This window comes from Hyla sarda, chromosome 1, assembly GCF_029499605.1.
Source record: "Hyla sarda isolate aHylSar1 chromosome 1, aHylSar1.hap1, whole genome shotgun sequence".
Taxonomy (NCBI): Eukaryota; Metazoa; Chordata; class Amphibia; order Anura; family Hylidae; genus Hyla; species Hyla sarda.
The window spans coordinates 539,581,020-539,593,237 of NC_079189.1; the positions used below are offsets into that span (position 1 = coordinate 539,581,020).

Genomic DNA, 12,218 nt, shown 5'->3' on the forward strand with positions numbered 1-12,218 from the left:
ATTTTGGGTTGAGCACCTCCAGCCATTTGAGACCACATTTTTTGTTGTTTGTTTAAATTTTATACTTGGAGGTGTGTAAACTCCATAATTAATGCGCCTTGAATATCTTCCAGGCAGCATTAGGGTGGCACCTGTGAGGCCATGCACCCATATTAGCCAACTCAGGTGGGGCTTGCAGCTTGCCTCCCTCCTCCCATTGTATGTGTGCTCAGTCACGCTGGAGGGTACCTGGGAGGAGGCTGTGAGTCGACCGAATGCTGCCGTAATTGCCCACTGGCCCTGTTTTACTTATCACGCACAGGTAGGATTAGCGTTAGGTCCCGTGCCATTTTGAGAAACCTTGGCGTTGGTGTGCGGGCTCTGGTGTGTCCTTCATATAAGGATATACTGGCGGATGTCTCAATTTTAACATCCGTGTTGAGGGATCGCCAATGTCATTGTATACATCAACCACAGTAGTGCACCCATATTCCTGTATTGTATTATTCTAATTGTTACACATCCACACCGTCTATCTGGTGTAGGATTCTATTGTGGCACTTGTAGTCCGCTGCAGGCATCATCCATTGTATGCATTTTTATGCTGGGGATCACCCCTAGCAACGGACTACAAGGGCAGGATCTGCTCCCCCAGTATAAATGCACAACCGCATTTGGGGTAGAGCACCTCCAGCCATTTGAGACCACGTTTTTTGTTGTTTGTTTAAAAAATGTATACTGTTGTGTTACAATAGTAGTCAAAGGCAGAAGTGTGCAAATATGTGTGTACATCTGAGGCATGTGTTTGCCGACAATTTGCACAATGAGCGGTGTCTGAATGAAGTATGACAATGTAGCATGCCTAGTCACAAACTGTATGGAGGTATTCTATACTACAAGTATTGCTTCTAGGGGGAATGTGGTACCTTATGGAGGCACCATATGACAGTGTATATAAAATGCCTGCATATATATGGACTCCACGGTACACCATACAAGACCATACACATGGCATGCGCCCTTAGGTTGGGTTCATACTAGTGTGATACAGAAGAATTTTTGCATTAAAGCTGAAAGTTCCTGCCTGACTGTGGGTCTGAAGTGACAACTGTCTGTTTGGGTCTGATGACCTGTGGTCACCCAGAGACTTGAGGTCATAATCCGTAGGGTTTTAGGTAAAACTTAATGAACTGTCTTTTTTCTACCTTACACACTATGTAACAATGTAATTATGTATTACACTATTGTGAACCCAGCCTTACACTGTATGTAACGTAGACTATTGTTCCCTTTAGAATAGAAGATTAATCACAGGTCACATAAAATGACAACAGATTAGCTTCGCTTACACAATTGCCAGTACAATGCCACCTAAGCATACCCATTTCTATCTCTAATAATTCTTACCTGCCACTAGGGGATACAATTTCTTATGTCACAGATACTAGATTGTTGAACACTTGCAGAACGTTTGCTTCATGCAACTTGAAGGTAAGGGTCTTTAAAGTTTTTTTTTTTTTTAATAAAGGTGTGTTTATTTAAATTAAGGTGCGTTTATTTAAAAAAACAAAACAATGCAAAACAAAGGGCCTGATGAATGTTACGCCTAGCGCTCCGGGTCCCCGCTCCTCCCCGGAGCGCTCACGGCGTCTTTCTCCCTGCAGCGCCCCGGTCAGTCCCGCTGACTGGGAGCGCTGCACCGTCATGGCCGTTGGGGATGCGATTCGCACAGCGGGACGCGCCCGCTCGCGAATCGCATCCCAGGTCACTTACCCGTCCCGGTCCCCTGCTGTCATGTGCTGGCGCGCGCGGCTCCGCTCTCTAGGGCGCGCGCGCGCCAGCTCTCTGAGACTTAAAGGGCCAGTGCACCAATGATTGGTGCCTGGCCCAATTAGCTTAATTGGCTTCCACCTGCTCCCTGGCTATATCTGATCTCCTCCCTTGCACTCCCTTGCCGGATCTTGTTGCCTTGTGCCAGTGAAAGCGTTTAGTGTGTCCAAAGCCTGTGTACCTGAACTTCTGCTACCCATCCTGACTACGAACCTTGCCGCCTGCCCCCGACCTTCTGCTACGTCTGACCTTGCCTCTGCCTAGTCCTTCTGTCCCACGCCTTCTCAGCAGTCAGCGAGGTAGAGCCGTTGCTAGTGGATACGACCTGGTTGCTACTGCCGCAGCAAGACCATCCCGCTTTGCGGCGGGCTCTGGTGAAAACCAGTAGCCTCTTAGAACCGGTCCACTAGCACGGTCCACGCCAATCCCTCGCTGACACAGAGGATCCACTACCTGGAAGCCGAATCGTGACAGTAGATCCGGCCATGGATCCCGCTGAGGTGCCGCTGCCAAGTCTCGCTGATCTTCCCACGGTGGTCGCTCAGCAATCGCAGCAGATTGCCCAACAAGGACAGCAGCTGTCGCAGTTGACCGCCATGTTACAGCAACTTCTGCCTCTGCTACAGCAGCAACCATCTCCTCCGCCAGCTCCTGCACCTCCTCCGCAGCGAGTGGCCGCTCCTAACCTCCGTTTGTCCCTGCCGGACAAATTTGATGGGGACTCTAAACTCTGCCGTGGATTTTTGTCTCAGTGTTCCCTGCATATGGAGATGTTGTCGGACTTGTTTCCTTCAGAACGGTCTAAGGTGGCGTTCGTAGTAAGCCTTCTTTCAGGAAAGGCCTTGTCTTGGGCCACACCGCTCTGGGACCGCAATGATCCTGCCACAGCCACAGTCCAGGCCTTCTTCGCTGAACTCCGGAGTGTCTTCGAGGAGCCAGCCCGAGCTTCTTCTGCCGAGACTGCCCTGTTGAACCTGGTCCAGGGTAATTCTTCAGTGGGCGAGTACGCCATCCAATTTCGTACTCTAGCTTCCGAGTTATCATGGAATAACGAGGCTCTCTGCGCGACCTTTAAAAAAGGCCTATCCAGTCGCATCAAGGATGTGCTGGCCGCACGAGAGATTCCTGCCAATCTGCAAGAACTCATCCATCTAGCTACCCGCATTGACATGCGTTTTTCTGAGCGACACCAAGAGCTCCGCCAGGAAAAAGACTTAGATCTCTGGGCACCTCTCCCACAGTATCCGTTGCAATCTACGCCTGGGCCTCCCGCCGAGGAGGCCATGCAAGTGGATAAGTCTCGTCTGACCCAGGAAGAGAGGAATCGCCGTAGGGAAGAAAATCTCTGTCTTTACTGTGCCAGTACCGAGCATTTCTTGGTGGATTGCCCTATCCGTCCTCCACGCCTGGGAAACGCACGCACGCACCCAGCTCACGTGGGTGTGGCGTCTCTTGGTTCCAAGTCTGCTCCTCCACGTCTCACGGTACCCGTGCGGATTTCTTCTTCAGCCAACTCCTCCCTCTCAGCCGTGGCCTGCTTGGACTCCGGTGCCTCTGGAAATTTTATTTTGGAGTCGTTTGTTAATAAATTCAGCATCCCGGTGACCCGTCTCGTCAAGCCGCTCTACATTTCCGCGGTCAACGGAGCCAGATTGGACTGCACCGTGCGTTACCGCACAGAGCCCCTCCTCATGTCTATTGGACCCCACCTTGAGAGGATTGAGTTCTTCATTCTCCCCAACTGTACCTCTGAGGTCCTCCTCGGTCTGCCTTGGCTCCGGCTTCATTCCCCCACCATTGATTGGACCACCGGGGAGATCAGGAACTGGGACTCTGCCTGCCACAGGAAGTGCCTCTCCCCCCCTCCCAGTCCCGTCAGGCAAGCCTCTGTGCCTCCCCATGGCCCCCGTCCTGGTGTCACACTGCCCCGTGCCAGGCCTCGCCCTCTGCCCTCCCTCCCCATTCCCACTCCTGCTGTACTGCCTGCCGTTGAGGAAACCCTCCATTCTTTCCCGGTGTCCTCATCCCAGGGGAGGCAGTTACCGGACAAAGAGAAGGGGAGACCTAAGGGGGGGGGGTACTGTTACGCCTAGCGCTCCGGGTCCCCGCTCCTCCCCGGAGCGCTCACGGCGTCTTTCTCCCTGCAGCGCCCCGGTCAGTCCCGCTGACTGGGAGCGCTGCACCGTCATGGCCGTTGGGGATGCGATTCGCACAGCGGGACGCGCCCGCTCGCGAATCGCATCCCAGGTCACTTACCCGTCCCGGTCCCCTGCTGTCATGTGCTGGCGCGCGCGGCTCCGCTCTCTAGGGCGCGCGCGCGCCAGCTCTCTGAGACTTAAAGGGCCAGTGCACCAATGATTGGTGCCTGGCCCAATTAGCTTAATTGGCTTCCACCTGCTCCCTGGCTATATCTGATCTCCTCCCTTGCACTCCCTTGCCGGATCTTGTTGCCTTGTGCCAGTGAAAGCGTTTAGTGTGTCCAAAGCCTGTGTACCTGAACTTCTGCTACCCATCCTGACTACGAACCTTGCCGCCTGCCCCCGACCTTCTGCTACGTCTGACCTTGCCTCTGCCTAGTCCTTCTGTCCCACGCCTTCTCAGCAGTCAGCGAGGTAGAGCCGTTGCTAGTGGATACGACCTGGTTGCTACTGCCGCAGCAAGACCATCCCGCTTTGCGGCGGGCTCTGGTGAAAACCAGTAGCCTCTTAGAACCGGTCCACTAGCACGGTCCACGCCAATCCCTCGCTGACACAGAGGATCCACTACCTGGAAGCCGAATCGTGACAATGAAGGCCCTTACCATATGGGCCGAAACACATTGCATGATTTTATTTGAACATAAATGCACCTTATTAAATAAAAAGGTTGAGCAGCATTTTTTATATTTTGGGAATTGCTGAATTTGTCCTTCCACTTATTAGTGCCCAGAGAACTCTGGGTTTTTAGTCAACCTTATCCTGGTTGTGATCTGCTGCAATGACCAAGAGAAAGTTGTTATGGCCAGGGCTCCGGTCAGACATGCTGGCCGTGAGCGCTTTCCTTCTCTGCCCTCCTCAGCTGACGGGGCCGGGATTTGCTTCGCCGGACGCGCCCGTATGCGAATTCCAGCCCGTCACTCACCTCCACTCTCTGCTGTCCCTTCCGTACTCTCGCAGCACCAGCGCACGTGCCCCCGCGCACACCTGAGTTCTCAGATTTAAAGGGCCAGTGTGTCTGTAATTATGATATTCACCTGCATCTTTTCTATGAATATCTTCACCTCCTACTAACCCCTGCCGGATTTTTTTTGCCTTAGTGCCCTAGAAAAAGCGTTTGTAGTCTTGCCTTGCTATGTTCCTGGACCCCATTGTTCCGTGACTTGACCTTGCTCCTGTGCTGCCTGCCTATTGACCTCCTGCTACGATCCAGACTTCGCATCTGTGCCACCTGCCCTGAACTTCTGCTATCCAGACCACGAGTTGTCGTTTCCCTCCTGTGCCTCGATTCTCCCCAGCCACCTGTGTGGTTGAGTCATGCCAGGGGTAAAGACCTGGGTGCCGCCTGCCGCAGAAAATCCATACCGCTTTGCGGCAGGCTCTGGTGAAAACCAGCGGCACCTTAGACTCCGCTCCCTGGCACGACCCACGCCATCTACGACACAGGTCTAGCAAATCCACTACTACCCTGAGTGCGACAGCCTACTGCCGTGAGTCTTGCAACAGTCAGGTCACAGATCCCAGACAGACTCAGACCACAGACAGAACCCATAGTGATTATGGATCCATTATAGTGCCATGACCTACTGTCAGACCACCAAATAGGGACAGTTGGCAACTTTGCAAATGGTAGGGACAATTGAAGGACACTAATATAAAACACTGGTGGTAATAATGTGTGTTGTGACACTCATAAATCTAGTTTCTGAGTATTCCGTTATTATGTTCTTTTCTTAGTGCCATGTACTGGAACCGGGGAAAGGGATCAACACAGGCGGATTAGTGAAGGTGGATTACAACTGGTATAAGGGCGGCACAGCGCAGACTAAATATTGGAGATTATTTGCAAGACAAACCAAAGTGGAGGCTTGTAAGGCAAGCAGAACAAACATTACTGTACTATATCACTATGTCAACCAGGGACACTAATGATTAACCTGCTCGGCTTCATTCACACTTCCAGGAGCTCAGTATTAACAGTTTACATACAAAACTATAATGAGAGACGCAACCAAGTGATAAGTCAAATCCCATCATTATGCTAAATCCACTCAAGTAAGTAGTCAAATATTGATAGACCGGCACAATGCTTTACAATGATCACTTTAACATGTACAGCATCTTATACATATTGCTAATAAAGGACTCTAATTGGGGTTGCTATTAATATGCTCACCGGTATTTTCTCTTTTTCTGACATTTCTCTGTAAACCATAGAGATGATTCTGCATGAAAATCCCAGTAAATCAGCAGTTTTGAAATACTCAGACCAGCTCGTTTGGCACCAACAACCATGCCACCTTCCAAGTTACTTAAAGGAGATCTGTAGTGATCTGAACTTTATCCCCTATCTGAAGGATAGGGGATAAGTTTTAGATTGCTGGGGCCCCCCGTGATCTCCTTTACAGGGCCAAGGCAATGTACAGGAAAGGGGGTGTTCATTCCCCACATGAGGCGGCAGCCGGCACGCCCCTCCATGTATCTCTATGGAATTCATGGAGGGGCGTGCCGGCTGCCGCGTCATGTGGGGACAGCACGCCCCCTTTCCTGTACATTAGCCTAAAAGCACCCAAAAGGTATACCGCTGGACCCTGGGCTAGGCACGCGGGCAATAAAGACTCTGACGCCAAGTTACGGACAACAGTAGCTTTACTGAGGGTAGAAAGTTGGTAAAGTCTATACAGTTCAGCCAGGCCCCAAGGAGGTGACCAGTGATGCAGAGACCTTAAGGGCTTGCTGGGACTTGTAGTAGGATTGGACAATTGAATGCAGACCATGCTGATTTGACAGATGACAGGGACTGACTTGACTTGACTCATAAAGCTGTGACTTTAGATCACTTGACTTGATGGTGGCTGCAGGACTTGACTTTGAGGTCTCCAACAATCTGGACACACACAAAAGGCACGACTGTACTGAACCTCAGCTTAGCAGAAGAGCAGAGCTCAAAGAGAAAGAAGCTCCACCCAGGGCTTATATGGGGGAGACTAGCAGGGAGCCTAAAAGTCACTCTTGGTATCACCTGGTCACTGGTACCTCCTGGGTAACAATCGCATGATAAAACTCTTAAAGATACAACACATTTTATAATACAATACACTGCAGAACATATGTACAGGGGGGGAAACAGGTGCAAGGGGCCCTGGGGAGACTGAAGGAGGCTGCCTGACAGGGCCTCAAGGGTACAGGGTAACATCTCCTGTACTGGGCCACTGCACATATGTAGTGGAACAGCAAACACATTCTGGCTAGCTCACAAAAAAGAATTGTGATGGGGGTGCAGGGGCTGTCCGCTGCATATGGATCTGCAGTAAAGTTCACGTTTGTTTCACACATGAATCGGTGAGTGCCATGTCTTCTTTCTATATTGTCTACCTGGAATGAACTTTACTGATATTGGACATTGAGCACTCTGTAGCGTGTTTTTCAGCTACTGGCTAGTGGTTTTGTGGCTGAATTGGACATACACCGGCAGTGCTGTTTTTTTTCTTCTTAATTTCAGCAATGTATAGTGGTATTTATTTAGATATTGTGGAAATAATGGTGGTAAAATTATTGTATTCAAATTCATTGGATTCAATTGGTGGTACATACATGTTCAGATAATACCAGGTCATAATTTATGGTAACATTACGCTGTGTATGTCCACCCCATAAAGCAGACAGTGTAGAGGAACGCAATTTCAAAAGAGGTTTTCCAAAACTTGACTTTTTATCATATTTTTTGTACTAATAATGTGACTACATGGTCCAACTAGTAAAATAAAATATCACAACATTACGATATGCACGTTTTGTGTTCTTTATGGTATGCAGCTAGCATTTACATAGGTATGGATCAATTACATATACAAAACAGCATACATACTATAGACAGAGCCTATATGGCTGCCAATGAAAAGAGATGATGTCAAGCAGCACATAAAATGGGACTGATTTCTGTCTTTGATTTGGGATCCCTTGTCTTTAATGTATGCCCCTTTATATGCACGGTATAGACATAGTTCACTTAGTTATAGAATGAGAGTTTCGGTAGAGTTCAGGGTCCTTCTGAAAACACAAGAACATTGCTGCTAAACCAGACAGACAACCAAAGGTTTTGTGATAAAATGACAAAGAGAATCTTTTCTATTTGCTATTTAAAAATGTCTACATTCCTTCAGACCACAGCCATACACAGTTCATAGACAAGATATAGGGTCTGTGATGCCACCATCAGAAACTGGTCCGTCCTGCCAGTCCAGCCTATCTGCTTGACATGTCATTTCACCTAGCAGCCATGCATTAGGGAGAGGTGTCCAAACAGTAGTCACTGACAACAGCTGTAGATACAAGTGTCATTCAGAAAACAGGCAATGAACAATGATAACTAATTCCTTCTGTGATAAGGCATACGTGTGCAATAAAGCTGTGATCACCACAAGGACCCTTTTATTAGCATGGGAGTCAATCTTCACACTAAACACATCACTTTAATGCTAGCCATAGACATTATACAGAAGTAGTAAAACTTGTTGTATTACCTGGTGTGAGACATCACAGGAATGGTGATTGGGGATTACTATATTTGCTTAAAGGGGTACTCCACTCCTAGACATCTGATCGATGGGATCCCTCCACTGGGGAACCCTGTGATCTCCCTGCTGCACCCGGCGTTCGTTTAGAGCGTCGGGTGTGGTGACAGAGGCTCACGACGTCACGGCCACGCCCCGCTCATGATGTCATGGTCACGCCCCCTCAATGCAAGTCTATGGGAGGGGGTGTGACTGCCGTGACACCCCCTCCCATAGACTTGCATTGAGGGGGCTTGGCCTTGACCTCATGAGCCGGGAGTGGCCGTGACGTAAAGAGCCTCTGCCCCGCATCGCCAGTCATCCGGCACGGAGCAAAGTTCATTCCGTGCACCGGATATCTGGGGTGCCAGAGCCAATATCACGGGGATCCACAGCGGCAGGACTCCTGTGATCAGACATCTTATCCCCTATCCTTTGGATAGGGGATAATGTGGTGAAGCACTATGGGGAAAGCCTTGTGGGCATGTAGGGTAGTTGGGGTGTTGCTGTTCAATGTGATAAAGGGCGCTGTTAACCCTTGTCACTCGTGACGCCAGGGTGAGGGTTAAAACTCTGTAGTGATGCTGGGCCTATCGCCACCTTTCCCAAGAGCGATAGGTAAGTGTAGAATAAATAGATTGTCCACAGCAGTGCTAAACTTAAAACTTGCAGGAATCTTTACTGAAGATTTTCTGTACATGCAGTATCGGTAGCAGTCCAGATAACAGAGTCTTTACAAACAGCACAGCAGTGATCGACAGATGCTTAGGACCGGAATGTTCCCTTTAGATTTTGAGCATTGTATTTGCATAGACCCACCGGATTTAGGGGTTGGATAAGAACCGGAGATCTTGCGAAGACAGCGGGGAATTGTAAGAACTATCCGTCTCTAGCACAGGCCTAAGCCGCAAGGCTTTGGGCCTAGTAATTTGTCTTGTAAGCTGCGGAGGTCCTACCTCGTCCAAAGTCAGCAACCCAAGAGAGCGACAATATGGCGCAGCTCCCTTATATAAGCAGGGGCTGGCTGTTTTTGATTGGTCCAATCAGCTGTCACTCACCGTTACAATGGATTGTGGGTTATCACATGTCCAAAACCACCAGAGGTCCTTTAGCAAAAACTATAGAGTTCTGCAACCCAGTCACATGACCCGCAGGTCCTGCGACGCTAAAACAGTGAGTAATACCATATACATTTATTTAGATAGATAATATTTACAAATATTAAATAACTAAGGGGTGACTAGGGGTTAAATGAGGAAAGTGAACCCCGACAGTCCTAGGGACTCTAACTTTGGGGACTAATTACCAAGGCACAGTATGAAATACGGTGCCGGGACACCACAATAAGATGTCTAGGGGCGGAGTACCCCTTTAAGGTTCTTGTTATATGTAGCTGCCAGCTATTAGGAAGTGCATATCTCATCTAGGAAAAGTCCCTCGTAGACCATAGCTGGTGAGGACTTGGTAAAGTCTTTTTCCATGCCTGGATTATTATGGAATGATAGGCAGGTTAGTAGTGAGGCCTTTTATTCCCTTCCTAGCCAGTCCTAATTTTCATTGTGGCCAAAATCAGCACAGGTACTGAAAACGGCTTTAAAACAAGGTGTAACTCAATATGCAGGCTTAGTCTGTGAGGAACCTGAATCTCTAATGGGAGTTGGAGTGCGGATGTTTTGCAACCTCAAAGGTGACATTTTGACATGGGTGACTAATATATTTGATGTCTGTTGAGATAGGTGACTGGAAGTAAGCCACCTGTATAGATGGGGAAGATAATTGCATAGTTAGCATTTGGACAAGCAGGAATGTATTCCTGTTTAAACTTTGCTTCCTTGTCACTGTGTCTGATTGTTTGCCTGCCTCTAGGGAGCCGATTTCCCACATGGTTCAGAAAATACTTTGAACATCTGATGCCACCCAAACCACATTGACGTAACCAGATGGTTTAGCTTTAAAAAAAAAAATGTGTTTATCATTTAAGGGGTTATCCAAATCTTCAAGATAGCCCATCAGTATTAGATTGAACTGACTCCTAGCACCCCTACTGTCGAAGGGTCATCTGTTTGAATGGATGTGGTGCTTGTGCAACCACACAGCTTCTCCAATGTTTACCAGCACTCATCTATCATGTACATTGACAAAATAGTACCTTGCACTGCCACTACTAATAGAACAGCGATGGGAGGATGATCACTGGTATATAATGACAAGGCTGCTGCTCTCGCACGGGCACCACAACCCCTTCATATAGCCAATAGCCAAGAGTTGGAACACCGTCGATCTGATACCGATGGCCTATTTTGAGCATAAGCCATTCATTTTATGAACTTGTATAAACCCTTTTAATAATAAAATAAATGTTACAGTGCTAAACCATTAAAATAAAAAACACAAAGTTGGATAGCACCTTTAACCCCTTAAGGACCAGGCCATTTTATACCTTAAGGACCGGAGCGTTTTTTGCAATTCTGACCACTGTCACTTTAAACATTAATAACTCTGGAATGCTTTTAGTTATCATTCTGATTCCGAGATTGTTTTTTCGTGACATATTCTACTTTAACTTAGTGGTAAAATTTTATGGTAACTTGCATCCTTTCTTGGTGAAAAATCCCAAAATTTGATGAAAAAAATGAAAATTTTGCATTTTTCTAACTTTGAAGCTCTCTGCTTGTAAGGAAAATGGATATTCAAAATATATTTTTTTGGGGTTCACATATACAATATGTCTACTTTATGTTTGCATCATAAAATTTATGAGTTTTTACTTTTGAAAGACACCAGAGGGCTTCAAAGTTCAGCAGCAATTTTGAAATTTTTCACAAAATTTTCAAACTCGCTATTTTTCATGGACCAGTTCACGTTTGAAGTGGATTTGAAGGGCCTTCATATTAGAAATGCCCCATAAAAGACCCCATTATAAAAACTACACCCCCCAAAGTATTCAAAATGACATTCAGTAAGTGTATTAACCCTTTAGGTGTTTCACAGGAATAGCAGCAAAGTGAAGGAGAAAATTCAAAATCTTCATTTTTTACACTCGCATGTTCTTGTAGACCCAATTTTTGAATTTTTGCAAGGGATAAAAAGGAAAAAATTTTTACTTGTATTTGAAACCCAATTTCTCTCGAGTAAGCACATACCTCATATGTCTATGTTAATTGTTCGGCGGGCGCAGTAGAGGGCTCAGAAGGGAAGGAGCGACAAATGGTTTTTGGGGGGCATGCCGCATTTAGGAAGCCCCTTTGGTGCCAGGACAGCAAAAAAAAACACATGGCATACCATTTTGGAAACTAGACCCCTCAGGGAACGTAACAAGGGGTAAAGTGAACCTTAATACCCTACAGGTATTTCACGACTTTTGCATATGTAAAAAAAATATATATTTTTTTTACCTAAAATGCTTGGTTTCCCAAAAATTTTACATTTTTAAAAAGGGTAATAGCAGAAAATACCCCCCAAAATTTGAAGCCCAATTTCTCCCGATACAGAAAACACCTCGCATGGGGGTGAAAAGTGCTCTGCTGGTGCACTACAGGTCTCAGAAGAGAAGGAGTCACATTTGGCTTTTTGAAAGCAAATTTTGCTCTGGGGGCATGCCGCATTTAGGAAGCCCCTATGGTGCCAGAACAGCAAAAAAAAAACACATGGCTTACCATTT

The 12,218-nt window shown here is 47.4% G+C and overlaps 1 protein-coding gene across 6 annotated transcripts in view; it reads right to left on the minus strand.

Moving 5' to 3' along the window:
- The window catches only part of ELOVL7 (ELOVL fatty acid elongase 7), a 95,574-nt gene that overhangs the window by 45,756 nt on the left and 37,600 nt on the right, over positions 1-12,218 (minus strand). Inside the window, exon 1 of one of the 6 annotated variants that reach the window (XM_056541080.1) lies at positions 10,707-10,815. The exons of the other annotated variants lie outside the window; for them this stretch is intronic. The gene's annotated coding sequence lies outside the window, so the exon portion shown is untranslated. Of the gene's footprint in view, positions 1-10,706; positions 10,816-12,218 lie in introns of those variants that run through there. 6 annotated transcript variants of the gene reach the window in all.